This window comes from Triticum dicoccoides, chromosome 4B (assembly GCF_002162155.2).
Source record: "Triticum dicoccoides isolate Atlit2015 ecotype Zavitan chromosome 4B, WEW_v2.0, whole genome shotgun sequence".
NCBI lineage: Eukaryota > Viridiplantae > Streptophyta > Magnoliopsida > Poales > Poaceae > Triticum > Triticum dicoccoides.
Window position 1 is genome coordinate 214,099,799 of NC_041387.1, and position 17,520 is coordinate 214,117,318.

Sequence of the window (17,520 nt, forward strand, 5' to 3'; positions counted from 1 at the left end):
AACAAAGGGGGAATAAGCCAACTGCAGAAAGCAAATGAAAAGCCGTGTCCGGCACCTAGTCTAGGCTTCAACGTCTTCCATCAGCGCTGAGCTAAGTGCTTCCACTGGGCGTGGGTGGGAGCCCCGAGGCCCAAGGGCGACACTCCGGAGACTCCAGGGCATGTACAACCCCAACTCATTATTACGTGAGTGTGTCATGTTCGGCGAGCTTCATAGGCATTGGCCTTCTTCACATGCACTGGGCCTTTTCTTGGGGCAACGAGCTTTGCAGGCACTGGGCCCTTCTTCACAGGCACCGGGCCTTCTTTACAGGCACTGGGCCTTACTTCAAGGGAAGAATCTCCGGAGGTGTTGAATGTTCCACGCGTTCGGGATGGGCACCCCTTCCTAGGTCTCCAAGCGCGCAGTGCCAGGTCTAGAAACATGAACAACCTTGAATGGGCCCTCCCACATGGGCGAGAGCTTGTGCAGCCTTTCCCTGGAGAGCACCCGCCTGAGCACGAGGTCACCTACCTCGAGAGTCCTGGGGCGGATGTTGCGACAATGGTATTGCCGCAACGCCTACTGGTATCTTGCCGCTCGAAGCGCGGCCTCCCGACGGTGTTCCTCCCCCAGCACAAGGTCCATCCTCCTCATGGCGTCCTGCTGTGCTTCGTCAAATGCCAGGACCCGCACGGAGTGACACCTGACCTCGTGAGGGAGGACCACCTCAGCTCCGTAAATGAGGAAGAACGGTGTTTCACCGGTCGACTTGGTGGCGGTAGTGCGGATGGACCATAGCACGGACGGAGCTCGTCATACCAGCCCCTGCCGTAGGCCTCCAGCTTCTTCTTGAAGGTCATGGTTTTGAGGCCTTTCAGGACATCGGCGTTGGCGTGTTCATCCTGGTTGTTGCTCCGAGGGTGTGCCACCGAAGCGTAGCATATCTGTGTTCCAAGGTTAGCACAATATGTTTTGAAGAGATTGCTGGTGAACTGCGAACCGTTATCGGTGATGATGTGATTAGGCACCCCGAATCGGCTCACGAGGCTCTTGATGAACTTGACTGTGCAACCAGCTGGGATGGCGCGGACGGCTTCCACCTCTGCCCACTTGGTGAACTTGTCAATGGCGACTTAGAGGTAACGATAGCCCCCTGGCGCCCGAGGAAACGGGCCCAAAATGTCCAGCCCCCAGACCACGAACGGACACGAGAGTGGAATGGTCTGCAGGCCCTGAGCTGGCTGATGAATTTGCTTGGCGTGGAATTGATAGGCTTCACAAGACTTCACCAGCTCGATTGCATGTTGAGTGCCGTAGGCCAATAAAACCCGCCGCGAAATGCCTTCCCATGAGGGTCCATGATGACGAGTGGTGCCCGCAGTCTCCATCGTGAATGTCTGCCAGCAACTCCTTGCCCTGTTCTCTGGAGATGCAACACAGGGAAACACCGTTGGGTCGCTTCTGGTAGAGCTCTCCGTCTTTGATGCAGTAGGCCGTTGCCTGCCAGGCCACACGTTCCGCGTCCTCTTCTTTCTCTGGTAGAGTCCCTTACATCAGGTAGTCTTTGAGCTCTGCGGTCCAGCATCCTTCCCGAGGCTCCAGTGCCAGGAGCAAGTGTGCTCCTCAGGTTGGGCCATAGGTCGGGGCCCCTGAGGCAGGCTATTGAGGGAGCTCCTCTCGAGGTTGCACTGTGCTTGATAGTGATGGTACTGCTAAGGACTTGATGAGTTGTTCCTCGAAAACGCCAGGCTCCTGAGGCAGCCGCCTTGATGCCCTCTTGGTGATGTCATCAGCCTCCTGATTGGTGCCGCGAGGCACATGCTATAGCTCTAGCCCCAAAAATTGCTTCTCCATCTTGTGCCCCTCCGCAAGATACGCCTCCATGTGCTCGTCCTTGGGCTTGTATACTTTGTTGGAGAAGTTGACGAGGAGATGTGCGTCTCCTTTGATGACGAGGCGCTTTACTCCTAGTGGGGCCGCGGCCTTTAAGCCTGCTATAAGTCCCTCGTATTCTGCTATGTTGTTGGAAACCTTTTCGCCCTGCTGAAAATAGAGTTGTACGGCGTAACAGAGCTTGTCCTGAGTGGGGGATATGAGCACTGTGCCGGCCCCTGTGCCATGTCGCGAGAATGCTCCATCGAAGTGCATAACCCAGCCGTGCGGTCCCTCACTTCCTAGGAAGAGCGACCGATCTTCGCCTACTTCGAGCCCTAGTGCCTCTGTCCATTCTGCCACAAAATCTACAAGTGCGGCTCCCTTGACGACTCTGGCCATGTCGAATTCTAATTGAAACACTTGCAGCTCGACGTTCAATTTAGCAACCCTTCCTGCGGAGTTGGGGCTCCTGAGAACCCTCTCCAACGGGTAGGCTGAGACAACCTTGATGGGGTGACCTTGGAAGTAGTGTCGCAGCTTCCAAGAGGCCACCAATAGCGTGAGCAAGAGCTTTTGGGGCATGGGGTACCGTGCTCTTGCATCCCACAGCACCGTGCTGACGAAATACATTGGATGCTCGATGAGAGTGGGTGCGCCGACTGAGCCCGCACCCTCTGGAGAGCCGAGCGCCTCCTAAGGCATTTGAGCCCCCGGCTCCTGACTGCCTAGTGCGGTCCCCTCTGTCCCAAAGGTGCCCTGCTGTTGATGCTGATTCCCATCTGCCGAGGTTGTGGCCCTCGCGAGGCCTTCCTGGCTCTGAGCTGCCGCGGTCGGGGTTGTGGCCATGCGGCCTTGACCTGGCGCTCCTCCCGAACCGCCACCAGAGCTGCCCTGGTGGAGTAGGGTGTGGCGGCGAGGTAGAGCACCAAGGGCTCCTGAGGGCGCGGGGCTACCATCGCCGGAGGTCTGGTCAGGTACTTCTTGAGATCTTGGAATGCCTCGTCAGCCTCTTGAGTCCATTCGAATAGGCCCTTCTTCTTCATCAGCTTGAAGAAGGGCAGGGCTCGTTCCCCCATCTTGGAGATGAAGCGTCCTAGCGCGGTTACTCTCCCAGTGAGCTTCTGCATTTTCCTGAGAGTTTGCGGCGGACTCATGTCGTCGATTGCCTTGACCTTCTCTGGGTTAGCCTCGATACCTCTGTGGGAAACGAGGAAGCCTAGAAGCTTGCCTGAAGGGACACCAAACACGCACTTCTCCGGGTTGAGCCGCAGGTCCACCTCACGAAGGCTCGCGAAGGTTTCTTCCAAGTCCGGTATCAGGGTCTTGGCCTCCCGAGACTTCACCACGATGTTGTCGACGTAGGCCTCTGCGTTTCTCCCGAGCTGCCGGCCCAAGGCGATATCCATCAGTCGCTGAAAGGTTGCGTCTGCGTTGCGCAACCCAAATGGCATGCAGGTGTAGAAGTACACCCTGCACGGGGCCAGGAAAGCCGTTTTCTCCACATCTTACACTGCCATCTTGATTTGGTGGTAGCCCGAGAAGGCATCCAGGAAGCAGAACTGGTCGCACTCAGCTGTGGAGTCGACGATTTGATCGATGCGGGGGAGCGGGAACGGATCTTGAGGGCAGGCCTTGTTGAGGTTAGTGATGTCGACGCACATGCGCTCCTTTGCTCCCTTCTTCGGCACAACAACAGGGTTGGCCAGCCATTCTGGATAGCGAACCTCACGAATAACTCCCGCGGCTTCTAGCTTGTGGGTTTCTTGGACAATGAAGGCCTGCTTCTCGGTGGACTGCTGCCTTGCTTTCTGCTTCACGGGGCGCACATTGGGGCACACATTTAGGTGGTGCTCAATCACCTATCTTGGGACCCCCGCTAGCTGCTTGGGCTCCCAGGAGAACACCTCCTTGTTTGCGCGCAAGAATTTCACTAGAGCCTCCTCTTGCTCGGAGTCGAGACTGGTGCCTATGGTGAAGGTGGCGCCAGAGGATCCATCTTCATCGATTGGTACCTGCTTAGTCTCTGCCTTGTCTTGGGCGCATAGCTGCTTCTTCTTGGTCGGCGCAGCCCCCTTGGCCTTGAGGGTGTCGATGCTGGTGGGCTGCGCCACTGCAGCCGCCCTGAAGGCGAGCTTGAGTGCCTGCAGAGTATTCTTCGTATCTCCAACTACAGTCAGGACGCCACTGCTCCCAAGCATCTTCATGAGGTTGTAGGCCGGGTGAGTCGCTGCCATGAACTGGGCCAAGGCAGGGTAGCCGAGTATGGCGTTGTATGGGAGGCCGATGGGGCGATGTCGAAGTCGACCAGCTCCGTGTGGAAGTTGTCGTGGGTGCCAAAGGTCACGTGGAGGCGGATCTGCCCCAGGGAGCCAGTGGAACTGCCTCCGATGCCCGAGAAGGACTTGCTGGGCCGGAGTCGTTCCAGGGGCACGTGGAGTAGGCTGAAGGCCTCCATCGAGAGCACGTTGAGACCGGCACCGCCGTTGATGAGGGTCCTGGTGACAGCCACCTGGCAGATGGTGGGAGTGCATAGCATTGGGAGCGCACCCAAGCAGGCGGTGCTGGCGGGGTGGTCGTCCAAGCTGAAGGTCAGGTCAGCCTTGGGTGCCACCCAACCCGGAGGAGCTTCGTGGCGCGTGAGGGCGGCGCCGATCTCGCGGACAAACGGCTTGACGTGGCGGCTCGAGGGTGGGGCTTGCGAGCCGCCTAGGAGAGCTGCCACGACCGGGGGCGCCGGCGCAGCATAATGGGCGAGGAAGAGGCTGCGCAGCTCCTCCCAGGAGGTCACCGAGGCCGCTGGCAGGTGGAGCAGCCACATGCGCGGGATGCTGGTGAGGGCCATGGGAAGCTAGTTAGCCATGACCCTGTTGTCGCCTCCGGCCTTGAGGACGGCCTCCTCATACGCCAGGAGGAAAGCTAGCGGATCCGCCACGCTGTTGTAGCACGGTGGCATGTCTGGCTTGAACTTGTTCGGCCACTGCACCTGCCGCAAGGACGGGGCCAAGGCTCGGAGCCCCCTGGCCCCGATGCTGGCATCGGTAGCTGGAACGGGCGACGCGTTGTCCGCCATGAGGGCGAAGCGCGGTGTTGACAAAGAGCGGGTTGATGGAAGGGAGAGCTCTGGTGCACCCCTACCTGGCGTGCCAAATGACGGATATCGGGTTCCGGCAAAACCCTTAAGGTTAGAACTCTGGGGTGCGCGCGAAGATCTTCCCCCTACCGATCCACGTCCCAACGCCTTGCTGAGAATCTAAGCTAAACGATAAACAACACAAGAGATGCAAGATTTATACTGGTTGGGGCCACCGTTGTGGCATAATACCCTACTCCAGTGTGTGGTGTGGTGGATTGCCTTAGGGGATGATGATGAACAGTACAAGGGAAGAACAGCCTCGCAAGAGGTGTTCTTGTGGTGGTGGTTTTCTTTCGAAAGATCCCCCTACTACTGTGGTGGCTATCTCTATATATAGAGGCCCTGGTCCTCTTCCCAAATATTGAGCGGGAAGGGCGCCAACAACGGCCATTTTGAAGGGGATCATCTAGTACAAGTTACCCTGACTAAAGTTGGTCTTCGGCTGCCAAAGGCACTGGCGATGACGCCATCTTGGGCTCTACAGTGACCTCCGTCCTGCCGCTGTGCTGGCCTTGGTCTCGTTGCACAGGAATGGTAATCTTTGCCTGATGCCTCCGTACTCCACGCTTTCGCTTGCCCCCTTTGCACCAAAGAGGAAATAAGGACATTGTGCAGGCTAGCGCCCGCCTGGCCTCGATCGTCATGGCTTGCGTCACGAGCACCTCGCGAGGTACCCTTGCCTTGATCTCTCCACCTCCTCGCGAGCCTGCCTAGTGAGGTCGTTCCTGAGGAAGCCTTGCATCATCCGCCCCGCGAGGCTTGGCCCCTTGCGAGGCTCTTGAGCTTGAGTCGATGAAGATGGGCCACACTAGGCCACCACTTGAGCCACGCCGCAGGCCGCAGGCAGGCAAGTCTGGGGACCCACGTTCCCAGAACACCGACATTTTTCACCACCTCACGGCCATTCCAGCGCGACGACCAGCTTGCCAACTAGGCAGACGCTAGCATGGCGGCATGCAGATTGTAGGCCAACTAAGCAAGTGCATGTGTGGTGGCATGCAGGTCTTCGTGGAGGCTCTACCACCGTGCCAGCACAGCAGCTAGCCGGCCAGCCTGGCGTTGCATGCCTCGTCAGCCTGGTTCTGTTGCCGCCTCGACACTTCATCTAGAGTATGTTTCCATTCTACAATGAACTCCGCAGTGCCCTGCTCAGAATGGTTGAGGTACTTTCATACTTCAGACCAAAACTTCACAACTCTAATGCCCATTCAACTATTCTGCCGGTGGCCTCAGGGTTCCTCAGTATGCATTGCAAAGGGAAACGACTGATAGCTATGATCTCGTTGGCTTGGTAGTAGTGGCGCAGTTTCCTTGAGGCCATGATGAGGCCGAAGATCAATTTTTGTACTCAAGAATGCCTTGACCTAGCCCCCTGCAACAGGAGCTAACGAATTAAACTAGTCGTTGCACCACCTCCTTCTTTGTCGCAGCCTTGGGATTCCCTTTGCTATCCTGCTCTTCTTTCTCCTGATCCGTACCCAACCATTCCGCGATTGGTTCACTTCCTTCTTTGCGGAGGACAATAGCTGCGACTACTTTCATCTACTTCTCGCCGCGCCACCAGCGCTGCACTAACCACTTGATTGGTTACCGTTAAATAAAGCAGCAATGGCTCTTGTGGTTTAGGAGCGACCAAGGTGGGAGCAAAGGAAACATAGGATTTTAAGTCCTGCAGTGTTGCTTCTGCCTTTAGGGTCCACTTCATGGGCCTTGCCTTCTTTAGAATTTTGAAGAACGACAGGGCGCATTCGGCAGACTTGGAAATGAACCTACTCAGTGAGACAACACATCCAGTTAAACACCTCACATCCTTGATTGTCTTGGGTGCTTGAATCTGCTCGATAGCTCTGATCTTGTCGGGGTTGGCTTCTATCCCCCCAGGTGATACACAAAGAAACCATGTAGCTTGCTGGAGGGAACACCAAACACACACTTCCCAGGGTTCAACTTCAAGTTGATCTTGCGCAGGTTTGCAAAGGTCTCTTGGAAGTTTTGAACGAGCATTGATTTGTCCTTGGTTTTCACCACTATATCATCCATGTAAGCTTCAATATTCCTGTTCAACAGAGGCTTAAACCAATTTTCACTGCCCTTGCAAAAGTGGACCAGCACTCTTTAACTCGAAGGGTATCTGTACAAAGTAGTATGTGCCACATGGGGCTATGAATGCGGTCTTGTCCTCATCTTCCTTACACATGAATGTCTGATTGTATTCGGAGTATGCATCCAAGAAGGAAAGCGGATCGCACCCGGAAGTGGAATCCACTATCCGGTTAATACACGGCAAGGGAAAGGGTCCTTCGAGCATGCCTGGTTTAGATGAGTGAAGTCTATGCAAAGCCTCCACTTCCCATTCGCCTTGCGTACCACCAGTAGGTTTGCTAACCATGTTTGATGCAACACTCCTATGACCAAACCAGCCGTTTCAAGTTTCTTTATCTCTTTGGTAATGAATTGCTGCCTGATGACCCATAAGTGTTGGGGATCAGTCATAGTCCTTTCGATAAGTAAGAGTGTTGAACCCAACGAGGAGCAGAAAGAAATGATAAGCGGTTTTCAGTAAGGTTTTCTCTGCAAGCAGTGAAATTGTAGGTGATAGATAGTTTTGTGATAAGATAAATGGTAACGAGTAATAACTAAATAAAGTAAATAAAGTGTAGCAAGGTGGCCCAATCCTTTATGTAGCAAAGGATAAGCCTGGACAATTTCTAATAATGAGAAAGGAGCTCCCGAGGACACATGGGAATTATTGTCAAGCTAGTTTTCATCAAGTTCATATGATTCGCGTTCGGTACTTTGATAATTTGATATGTGGGTGGACCGGTGCTTGGGTACTGCCCTTACTTGGACAAGCATCCCACTTATGATTAACCCCCATTGCAAGCGCCGCAACTACAAAAGAAGTATTAAGGTAAACCTAACCACATCATTAAACATATGGATCCAAATCAGTCCCTAACGAAGCAACGCATAAACTAGGGTTTAAGCTTCTGTCATTCTAGCAACCCATCATCTACTTATTACTTCCCCATGCCTTCCTCTAGGCCCAAATAATGGTGAAGTGTCATGTAGTCGACGTTCACATAACACCACTAGAGGAAAAGACAACATACATCTCATCAAAATATCGAACGAATACCAAATTCACATGACTACTAATAGCAAGACTTCACCCATGTCCTCAGGAACAAATGTAACTACTCACAAAGCATATTCATGTTCATAATCAGAGGGGTAATAATATGCATTAAGGATCTGAACATATGATCTTCCACCAAGTAAACCAATTAGCATCAACTACAAGGAGTAATCAACACTACTAGCAACCCACAGGTACCAATTTGTGGTTTTGATACAAGATTGGATACAAGGGATGAACTAGGGTTTTGAGAGGAGATGGTGCTGGTGAAGATGTTGATGGAGATTGATCCCCTCCCGATGAGAGGATCGTTGGTGATGACGTTGGTGATGATTTCCCCCTCCCGGAGGGAAGTGTCCCCGGCGGAATAGCTCCGCCAGAGCCCTAGATTGGTTCCGTCAAGGTTCCGCCTCGTGGCCGCGGAGTTTCGTCCCATAAGCTTGCCCACGATTTTTTCCAGGGTAAAAGCTCTAATATAGCAGAAGATGGACACCGGGGGCCCACCAGGGGATCCAGGAGATAGGGGGCGCACCCAATAGGGGGGCGCCCTCCACTCCCCTGGACAGGGTGTGGGCCCCTGGTGTATTTCTTTCGCCCAATAATTCCTATTAATTCCAAAAACATGTTTCGTGGAGTTTTAGGATTTTTGGATCAGTGCAGAATAGGTTTCCAATGTTTGCTCCTTTTCCAGCCAGAATTCCAGCTGCCGGCATTCCCCCTCTTCATGATAAACCTTGTAAAATAAGAGAGAATAGCCATAAGTATTGAGATATAATGTGTAGTAACAGCCCATAATGCAACAAATATTGATATAAAAGCATGATGCAAAATGGACGTATCAACTCCCCCAAGCTTAGACCTCGCTTGTCCTCAAGCGGAAGCCGATACCGAAAAATATGTCCACATGTTTAGAGATAGAGGTGTCGATAAAAATAAAATACGGACATGAGGGCGTGATGATCATTCTTATAACAACAACATATATAGATTTTATCATATGATCTCTTATGCTCAAGTAACAATCCATTCACAATGTCAAGTATGGTTCAAAAACTTCATTGAGAACTAGAACACTATAATCTCAGTCACTGAAGCAATTGCAATTTATCATAACATCAGAAAGAGTCAACAATAGAGCTTTTTAGCAAGTTCACATACTCAACTATCTTGTAGTCTTCTATAATTGCTAACACTCACGAAATACTTGTGGTTATGGAGTTTTAGCCGGACACTGAGAAAGATAGGGGCTTATTGTGTTGCCTCCCAACGTATTCACCTTTAGGTGATGTCAACAATAATAGACCATGCTAACTTACATCCAATTGGATATATATATCATGATCTTTCAAGCACGAGGAGCTTGCCAAAGGATAAAATGAAAAAGGGAAAGGTGAGGATCACCTTGACTCAAGCATAAAGTAAAAACATAAAGTAAAAGATAGGCCCTTCGCAGAGTGAAGCAGAGGTTGTCATGTGCGTTTAGGGTTGATGCACAAAATCTTAATGCAAAAGAACGTCACTTTATATTGCCCCTTGTATGTGGACCTTTATTATGCAGTCCGTTGCTTTTATTACTTCCATAACAAGATCGTACAAAGCTTATTTTCTTTGCACTAATAAGTCGTACATATTTAGATAGCAATTTTTTATTGCGTGCAACATGAAAACTTACTTGAAGGATCTTACTCAATCCATAGGTAGGTATGGTGGACTCTCATGGCAAAACTGGGTTTAAGGGTATTTGGAAGCACAAGTAGTATTTCTACTTGGTGCAAGGAATTTGGCTAGCATGGGGAGGAGAGGCAAGCTCAACATGTTTGGAAGGTCAATGATAATATACTTTAACTGAGATGTGCGAAAACACAAACCATTACATTGTCTTCCTTGTCCAACGTCAACTCTTTTAGCATGTCATACCTAATGAGTGCTCCCAATTATAGAAGTTGTCCAAGATAATATATTTATATGTCAACCCCTCTTTCCTTATCACTTCCTATTAATTGCAACGATGACCAAAACTACGTTTATCAACTCTCGACAACTTTTATGCCTCATACTTTCTATATGTGAAGTCATCACTATCCATTAGATTAATATGAACTCTTTTATTCTTTCTACTTTCTCAAGATCATAGCAACATAGCAAAGCCCTTGACTCAACACTATTGTTTATTATAGATATCTCACGGACTCGATTACAAAAAGAGATCACAAAGCAAAACTCAAACTACTTGATATCAAAACTTCAATCTACTAGATCAAGATACTACTAAAAGGGATCGAACTAAATAAAATGGTAACGATAGGAGTGTGATGGTGATACGATACCGGGGCACCTCCCCCAACCTTGGAAGTTGCCAAGGGGAGTGCCCATACCCATGTGGTTATGTCCTTGGAGGTGGTGAAGTAGGAGTTGTTGATGATGTAGGCTTTTTCCTCAATTCACGCTTGAGTATAACATTTTCCTCCTTTAGGTCCTCGATCTCCTGCTCCAGGCTTAATACTCTTTTGCATAATTCCTGTTTATTTTCCTGCAAGAGACGAAAAGGGATAAACTCAATCTTTGGCTTCTTTGCTCTATCAGGGAGGCTTGACTTTTTAAACTCCACGTGCATGTCCCCAGGCTGAGGTAATGAGACTTCGTCTTCGTCTGAACTCGTCTCCTCCTTTACTTTAGGCTCATAGTCTTCCTCTTCTTCAGAGGTCCAACCATGATGCTCCAAGTCACCGTAGACCTTAGGGTCTGCGAGGAAATTAACCACATAACTTTCCCCTTCCGAATCATGAGACGACATAATGCTCTAAATCCGAAACAGAAACAGCTCGTAACGAAAATAGAGGATATTTGCGTGATACAGTGGTCAAAACCTTCGGGAGTATATATAATGAATTTTTACCGGCCAAAATACGTAATGTGCAAGAAAACGGAGTCCTGGAAGCTCACGAGGTGCCCACGAGACAGGGGGGCGCGCCCAGTAGGATGGGGCGCGCCCTCCACTCCTGTGCGGACCTCGTGTCCCTTTCGGACTACTTCTTTCTTCCTAAAATTCTTAAATATTCCAAAACTGATAAAAATTGCCATTGGAGTCATTTTGGAGTCGGTTTACTTACTGTACCACATACCTATTCCTTTTCGGAGTCTGGAACGCTCTGGAAAGTGTCCCTTATGTATTCCTCAGGGATTACGGTTTCAATAATATTAATTTCAACATTGATAGGATTACCTGAAATATAATGTTTAATTCTTTGACCGTTTACCACCCTTGGATTTGTGACTTCGAAGTTGTTGATTTTTATGGCACCAGAAAGATAGGCCTCCTCGATAATGTAAGGACCTTCCCATTTTGAGAGAAGTTTTCCTGCAAAAAATCTTAAACGAGGGTTGAATAATAATACATAGTCTCCTACGTTAAACTCATGCTCTTGCATCCTCTTATCATGCCAGCGTTTGACTTTTTCTTTGAATAGCTTGGCCTTTTCATATGCTTGGGTTCTCCATTCATCAAGTGAGCTAATATCAAACAACCTCTTCTCACCAGCAAGTTTTAAGTCATAATTGAGCTCTTTAATAACCAAATATGCCTTATGTTCAAGTTCAAGATGTAAATGACACGCTTTTCCATAAACCATCTTATATGGAGACATACCCATAGGATTTTTGTATGCAGTTCTATAGGCACATAATGCATCATCAAGTTTTTTGGACCAATTCTTTCTAGATCTATTCACAGTCTTTTGCAAAATTAATTTGAGCTCTCTATTGCTCAACTCTACTTGACCACTAGACTGCGGATGATAAGGAGATGCGATTCTATGATTGACATCATACTTAGCAAGCATCTTACGGAAAGCACCATGAATAAAGTGTGAACCACCATCAATCATAAGATATCTAGGGACTCCAAACCTCGGAAAAATAACTTCTTTAAGCATTTTAATAGAAGTGTTATGATCAGCACTACTACTTGGAATTGCTTCTACCCACTTAGTAACGTAATCAACAGCAACTAAAATATGTGTATAACCATTGGAGGCAGGAAAAGATCCCATATAATCAAAGCCCCAAACATCAAACAGTTCAATAACAAGAGAATAATTCATAGGCATTTCTTGACATCTACTAATGTTACCTATTCTTTGACATTCATCACAAGATAAAACAAACATACGAGCATCTTTGAAGAGAGTAGGCCAACAAAAACCAGATTGTAGTACCTTGTGTGCAGTTCTATCTCCAGCGTGGTGTCCTCCATAGGATTCAGAGTGACACTTGTGTAGAATCTGTTCCTGTTCATGCTCAGACACACAACGTCTAATAACACCATCTACCCCTTCTTTATAAAGGTGTGGGTCATCCCAGAAGTAATGTCTTAAATCATAAAAGAACGTTTTCTTTTGCTGGTATGTGAAACTAGGCGGTATAAATTTTGCAACAATGTAATTAGCATAATCAGCATACCAAGGAGCAGTACGAGAAGCATTAAGGACCGCTAATTGTTCGTCAAGAAAGCTATCATCAATAGGCAGTGGGTCATCAAGAACATTCTCTAACCTAGACAAGTTATCTGCAACGGGGTTCTTAGCTCCCTTTCTATCAATAATGTGTAAATCAAATTCTTGGAGCAAGAGAACCCATCTAATGAGTCTAGGCTTAGCATCTTTCTTTTCCATAAGGTATTTAATAACAGCATGATCAGTGTGAATAGTAACTTTGGAATCGACAATATGAGGTCTAAACTTATCACATGCAAACACAACTGCTAAGAATTCTTTTTCAGTAGTAGCATAATTTCTCTGGGAAGTATCAACAGTCTTACTAGCATACTGGATAACATTCAATTTCTTATCGACTCTTTGCCCTAGAATAGCACCTACAGCATAATCACTAGCATCACACATAATTTCAAAAGGTAAATTCTAATCAGGTGGCTGAACAATAGGTACAGTGATCAAAGCTTTCTTAAGTATTTCAAATGCTTCTACACAATCATCATCAAAGACAATCTTTTTGCAATAAATTAGTCACAGGCCTAGAGATTTTAGAAAAGTCCTTAATGAACCTCCTATAAAAACCGGCGTGACAAAGGAAACTTCTTGTACCTTTTATGTCCTTGGGACATGGCATCTTTTCAATAGCGTCAACTTTGGCTTTATCAACTTCAATACCTCTCTCGGAGATCTTATGCCCCAAGACAATGCCTTCATTAACCATAAAGTGACACTTTTCCCAATTCAGGACAAGATTAATGTCTTCGCATCTCTGCAAAACTCGATCAATGTTGCTCAAAGAATCATCAAAAGAGGACCCATAAACGGATAAATCAGCCATGAATACCTCACAAATCTTTTCAGAAAAATCAGAGAATATAGCCATCATGCATCTTTGAAAGGTAGCAGGTGCATTACATTGACCAAAAGGCATACATCTATAAGCAAATGTACCAAAAGGGCAAGTAAAAGTAGTTTTAGATTGATCCTTTGCTGACACAGGTATTTGAGAGAAGCCAGAATAACCATCTAGAAAGCAGAAATGTGTGTGTTTGGATAGTCTTTCTAGCATTTTATCAATAAAAGGTAAAGGGTAATGATCTTTCTTAGTAGCTTTATTTAACTTACGGAAATCAATTACCATCCTATAACCTGTAATAATTCTTTGCGGGATCAATTCATCTTTATCATTAGGAACAACGGTAATACCTCCCTTTTTAGGAACACAATGGACAGGGCTTACCCATTCACTATCAGCAACGAGATAAATAATACCTGCCTCAAGGAGCTTTAGTATCTCCTTTCTTACCACTTCTTTCATCTTGGGATTTAGTCGTCGTTGAGGATCTCTAACTGGTTTGGCATCTTTCTCCACTGTAATTTTGTGTTGGCATAATGTGGGACTAATGCCCTTAAGATCATCCAGAGTATATCCAATAGCTGCTCGGTGCTTCTTCAGAGTTTTCAATAATCTTTCTTCTTCTTGCTCTGAAAGGTTAGCACTCATAATAACATGATATATTTTCTTTTCATCAAGATAAGCATACTTAAGATTATCAGGTAAAGGTTTGAGTTCAAACACGGGATCACCCTTGGGTGGAGGGGGATCCCCAAGAATTTCAACGAGAAGGTTATGTTTCAACATAAGTTCCTGTTTGAGGAACACTTCATCTATTTCCCTTCTTTCCTTCATAAACATATTGTTTTCATGGTCTAGCAAGAATTGTTCTAACGGATTAGTAGGAGGCACAACAATGGAAGCAAGAACAATAACTCATCCTTACTAGGTGGTTCCCTATCACTAGGTTGTCTACGAAACTTAGCAAAATTAAACTCATGAGACATACCATCTACGCCAATGGTGACAGTATCTTTTTCACAATCAATCATAGCACTAGCTGTATTCAAGAAGGGTCTACCAAAAATAATTGGACAAAAATCATCTTGTGGGGAACCAAGAACAAGAAAATCGGCAGGGTATTTAACCTTCCCACACAAGACTTCAACATCTCTAACAATCCCAATAGGATTAATGGTATCCCTATTAGCAAGCTTAATAGTAACATCAATGTCTTCTAATTCAACGGGTGCAATGTCGTGCTTAATTTCTTTATATAGATCATAAGGTATTGCACTAGCACTCGCACTCATATCACATAAGCCATGATAACAATGATCTCCTATTTTAACAGGCATGCCTACGACAGGTCTATGTATCTTAGTATCTGGTCTAGCAATATTAGCACTCTCACCACAGAAATAAATAACATGCCCATCTAAATCATCATCCAAGAGATCTTTAACCACAACAATACTAGGTTCAACATTAATTTGCTCAGGAGGTGTATAAGTCCTGGTATTACTCTTACGAACAACAGTCGAAGCTTTAGCATGATCCTTTATCATCACAGGAAAGGGAGGTTTCTCAACACAAGTAGTAGGAACAATAGGATCACTATAGGTGATAGTCTTTTCTTCAACTGTAATAGGTGCAATTACTTTCACTTCAACAGGTTGATTATATTTAAACCACTTCTCTTTAGGGAGATCAACATGAGTAGCAAAAGATTCACAGAAAGAAGCTACTATCTCAGAGTCAAGTGCATACTTAGCGCTAAATCCACGAAAATCATCGGTATCCATAAAAGATTTAACACAATCGAACTTAGGTGTCATACCTGACTCCTTACCATCGTCGAAACCCCAATCTTCAGAGTTGCGTTTAATTCTTTCCAATAAGTCCTATTTGAAATCAATAGTCCTCAGCATATAAGAACCAGCACAGGAAGTATCGAGCAGGTTGCGATTATCAAGAGAAAGCCGAGCCTAAAAGTTCTGAATAATCATTTCCCGAGAGAGCTCATGATTGGGGAATGAATATAACATTGACTTAAGCCTCCCCCAAGCTTGAGTGATGCTTTCTCCTTCGCGAGGCCATAAATTATATATGTAATTACAATCACGATGAACAAGATGCATAGGATAGAACTTCTGGTGAAATTCCAACTTCAATCGCTTATAATTCCAAGATCTCGTATCATCACATAGCCTATACCATGTCAATGCATCTCCCTTCAAAGATAAAGGGAATACCTTCCTTTTGACAACGTTATCGGGAATACATGCAAGCTTAAATAATTCACAAACTTCATCCACGAAGATAAGGTGTAAATCGGGATGCAATGTTCCATCTCCTGCAAATGGATTAGCTAGCAGTTTCTTTATCATACCCGAAGGAATCTCAAAGTAAATATTTTCATAAAGTTCAGTAGGTTGAGGAGAAACTCTTTGCTCTTTTGGTCGGGGTGAAGATACCCCGAACAAGCCCCTCAAAGGATTAGTTTCCATAGTGACAAGTAACATAAAATTTCAGCACACTATATAAATGTTTCCTTACTAGGTTCCACTCACCAAAAGCGCTACACTCCCTGGAAATGGCGCCAGAAAAGAGTCTTGATGACCCACAAGTGTAGGGGATCAATCGTAGTCCTTTCGATAAGTAAGAGTGTCGAACCCAACGAGAAGCAGAAGGAAATGATAAGCAGTTTTCAGTAAGATTTTCTCTGCAAGCACTAAAATTGTAGGTGATAGATAGTTTTGTGATAAGATAAATGTTAATGAGTAACAAGTAAATAAAGTAAATAAAGTGCAGCAAGGTGTCCCAATACTTTACATAGCAAATGATAAGCCTGGACAATTTCTAATAATGAGAAAGGAGCTCCCGAGGACACATGGGAATTATCGTCAAACTAGTTTTCATCACGTTCATATGATTCGCGTTCGGTACTTTGATAATTTGATATGTGGGTGGACCGGTGCTTGGGTACTTCCCTTACTTGGACAAGCATCCCACTTATGATTAAGCCCTATTGCAAGCGTCCGCAACTACAAAAGAAGTATTAAGGTGAACCTAACCACAACATTAAACATATGGATCCAAATCAGCCCCTAACGAAGCAACGCATAAACTAGGGTTTAAGCTTCTGTCACTCTAGCAACCCAGCATCTACTTATTACTTCCCCATGCCTTCCTCTAGGCCCAAATAATGGTGAAGTGTCATGTAATCGACGTTCACATAACACCACTAGAGGAAAAGACAACATACATCTCATCAAAATATCGAACGAATACCAAATTCACATGACTACTAATAGTAAGACTTCACCCATGTCCTCAGGAACAAACGTAACTACTCACAAAGCATATTCATGTTCATAATCAGAGGGGTAATAATATGCATTAAGGATCTGAACTTATGACCTTCCACCAAGTAAACCAATTAGCATCAACTACAAGGAGTAATCAACACTACTAGCAACCCACATGTACCAATTTGTGGTTTTGATACAAGATTGGATACAAGAGATGAACTAGGGTTTTGAGAGGAGATGGTGCTGGTGAAGATGTTGACAGAGATTGATCCCCTCCCGATGAGAGGATCGATTGTGATGATGTTGGTGATGATTTCCCCCTCCCGGAGGGAAGTGTCCCCAGCAAAACAGCTCCGCCAGAGCCCTAGATTGGTTCTGCCAAGGTTCCGCCTCGTGGTGGCGGAGTTTCATCCCGTAAGCTTGCCCACAATTTTTTCTAGGGTAAAAGCTCTAATATAGCAGAAGATGGACACTGGGCCCACCAGGGGGTCAAGGAGACAGGGGGCGCGCCCAGTGGGGGGGGGGGCGCCCTCCACTCTCCTAGACAGGGTGTGGGCCCCCTGGTGTATCTCTTTCGCCCAATAATTCTTATTAATTCCAAAAACATGTTTCGTGGAGTTTCATGATTTTTGGAGTAGTGAAGAATAGGTTTCCAATGTTTGCTCCTTTTCCAGCCAGAATTCCAGCTGCGGGCATTCCCCCTCTTCATGGTAAACCTTGTAAAATAAGACAGAATAGCCATAAGTATTGAG